This window comes from Octopus bimaculoides, chromosome 9 (assembly GCF_046866305.1).
Source record: "Octopus bimaculoides isolate indiv1 chromosome 9, ASM4686630v1, whole genome shotgun sequence".
NCBI lineage: Eukaryota > Metazoa > Mollusca > Cephalopoda > Octopoda > Octopodidae > Octopus > Octopus bimaculoides.
Genome location: NC_142936.1, coordinates 74,612,933 through 74,616,365, shown reverse-complemented (window position 1 = coordinate 74,616,365; position 3,433 = coordinate 74,612,933).

Here is a 3,433-nt window from a genome sequence, read left to right as displayed (position 1 = left end):
ACGGGAGCATTCCCGGTTTTGTGAGCCGAGGAGCGGTAACGCTGCTGAAGAAAGATCCAAACAAGGGGGACGCCATAGATAACTTTAGGCCCATCACTCTGCTCAATGCAGACATGAAAATTTTGGCCAAGGTGTTAGCCAAGCGGTTGGCGCTTGTCATCGAGAAACTGATCGGCACGGAGCAGACGTGCGCCGTGCCGGGCCGGAGCATCCATGACAACCTCCATCTGATGCGCTACATCATAGAGAGGGTAGTTAAGGAACCTGGCATGGGTGGGGCCCTGATCAATTTGGATCAATCCAAAGCTTTCGATAGGGTAGACCATCGATACTTGGAGGCCGTCCTCGAAGCGGCCGGCTTCGGTCCCGTTTTCCGCGGCTGGATGGCTGCCTTGTACACAGGCATCCGTTCGGTTGTTCGCGTCAATGGACGTCTATCGAGACCTTTCGACATTGCACGTTCGGTTCGTCAGGGATGCCCCCTGTCGCCGCTCCTGTACGTATTGACTCTCGAGCCACTACTGCGGAAGCTGGCGACGCTGAGGGGCATCCCGCGAGAACTGGGGTGCGGGACGAGCGTGTCGGCATACGCGGACGACGTCACCGTCATAACGTCTAGCAACGAGCACATCGAGCTTGTCGGCGAGACGCTGAAAGACTACGAAGCGGTAACGGGAGCGAAAATCAACCGGGATAAGTTGGTGGGTTTGCTGCTCGGCACCTGGAGAAGCAAGCCCATACCGTCCGGCAGCGCCTCAGAGTCTGGTTCGGTCCGGACCTGCAAACGGAGAAGAACTGGGACGAGATAACGAGTAGGTTGGCCACTCTCTGCCGGCAATGGTCCGAGAGGAAGCTGTCCCTAAAGGGTCGGGCGGAGGTGGCGAGCGCGTACATCGCGTCCGTCATCGAATACTGCCTGACCGTCGTGCCTTGTCCCGATCGCGCCATCACCGAAATGGAGCGCATCCTCTTCCGCTTTTTGTGGAAAGGAAGCGTTCGGATGGTGAGGCGATCCGTTTGTTGCCAACACCCGCTGAAAGGAGGGCTGGGCATGCCGTGGTTGATGATGCGCAGACATGCGCTGAGACTGCGACATCTCCGGCTCTACGTAGACGACGGTGAGCAGGTGTGGTCGCCGTTTGTGCAACTCGCTTTCCCGCAGCTCGTCTCCATGACCGAGCTGCAGTCGTGGATCAAAAAGAGGCCGAGGAATGGCGAATGGCACCGTGAGTGTCGCGTTGCTCTGCAACAACTTTGCCGTCCCGGGTCGACCTTGAGCGGTTGCATCACAACGAAGTCATTCTATAGCGGATTAGTGGAGGGCAGGTACGACGACGATCTCGGGGCGAACCTGGGCGTCGACGAGGAATACCTGACCCGCCTGTTCAGGACGACTTTCGGGCCGGGACCTATGGACAACTTCCAGAGATCCCTGGCCTGGCAGTGTTACCGAGAGGCGCTACCCGTTCGGGATAAGCTCTATAGACACGGCTCGCGAAATGCGGGGCCGACCTGCCCGAGATGCGGTCAGAGCGATGAAACCGTTCTGCACGCACTCGTGCAGTGTCCAACCATTTCGGAGCTGTGGGCTTATGTCGAACGACTGCTGTCGCGTGTGGGACGAGTCGGTTTATCAACCGAGTCTGTCGTCAATATCGTCACGCCTCCTTCCTTTAAACGGGAAGAAAGAGCTGTATTTATCGTACTTGTGGCTATGGCGAAAGAATGCATCTGGTGGACGCGTCTGAAAGGATTAGAGACAAATACTTTCCTCTCTGGTCAATCTCTCATCAACTTTTTCAAGTATCACTTGAAAAGGAAGGTGAGAGTAGAGAGGCAAGTGTTGTCTAGCAAATGTTTCGAAAAAAGATGGATACATGTAGCAAGAATGGCACGTATAAATGACGAAGCCACCTTGACCATGATTCTATAAAACGTTTTAAAATTTTGTAAACAGAGAGTTACTTACGTTTCTTGCATAAATAAAAGAAATTTTATTTAACAAACTGTGACACTAAGGACCGAGGTTACCGTGGTCTTTTCGTAGGTTTTTTCTTTCCACGGATAACCTCCCCATTTATTGGGAATTTTCTGTATTATTTCGTATTTTTTGTAAATACCCCAAATGTTTTGCGATGTTTTTGTTTTTTCATCGTTGTCCCCACTTTTGTTTTTTTTCTGCTTTGTTTTCGCCCCCCTCGAAAAGAAAAAAACTCTACATTTGTATTTTGTCCCCTCTGTGTTGAGCTCTGTGTGGCTAATAAAGAAACCTATCTATCTATCTATCTATCTATCTATCTATCTATCTATCTATCTATCTATCTATCTATCTATCTATCTATTTATCTATCTATCTAATCTGCCAAACATGGGTGGTGGTGGTACCGCGGTGCTTTATCGGAAGAGTCTGAACCTAAAAGTAAGGCCAATATTCCTAGACCCGGAGGGTAGGTTGGTTGTCTTGGACGTCGATGGCACAAACGGGTGTGCTTTCCGTCTGGTGGCAGTGTATGCACCGTCCTTAACGGGTCGGGCGGATCTCTTTAGACGTCTAGAGGTTTTCCTGGGAACGTCACGAGCTATACTGTTAGTAGGGGACTGGAACGCTACCTTGGACACGCATATAGACTATGTGGGAGTGGATAGGAGTAGAAGGGGATGTAAGTGCCTCAAAGACCTGCTCAGACGTTTCCATTTGTCTGACAGGTTCCGACTCGACCATCCGAACGTGCCAACGTGGACTTGGACAAACCGCGTCGGATCGTCGAGATCGTATCTAGATAGAGTTCTATGTAGGACAGCGGATAGAGATAGTGTAGGATGTCCACAATTTAAAATAGTCAGCTACACAAATCACAAGTTTGTGACGTGTACGCTCGACTTAGATAAGACACATAGGCAGGGTCCCGGTTACTGGAAACTGAACGCTTCGCTCTTAGCGCGGCAGGTTTACAGGAACCGGATTAGCGAATTAATTAAGAGGGCGTTAACAGGAGCCATCGTTAACAACCGCTGGTGGTTTGCCCTGAAAATGGCAATTAAATCGGAATCTATTAGGTTTAGTAAAGAACTAGCGATAGATCGAAATAGAGTAGAGGGAGACTTAGTTAAGAAACTAGAAGAGGCACTTACAACTGGCAGCGCAACCAACGTTTTGGCTGCGAGGATGGCCCTCGACCAACACCTCAACGCCAAACACGAAGGTTGCGTCGTCAGAGCTAAAATGCGTGCCTTAAGGAACGAAGGGTTCGAAGCTGCGCGAGAAGCCCGGGTGGCGGAGGCGCAACGCGGTAACAGAGTCACCATTCGGTCTCTAATCGATGAACAGGGATGTAGTTTGCTCGAACCCGAAAGGATGTGTGGGGCCTTTCAACAGCACTTTGCTCGACTGTTCGGTGCGAGCGGTGGGTCGGAACGCAGGATGGACTTCACT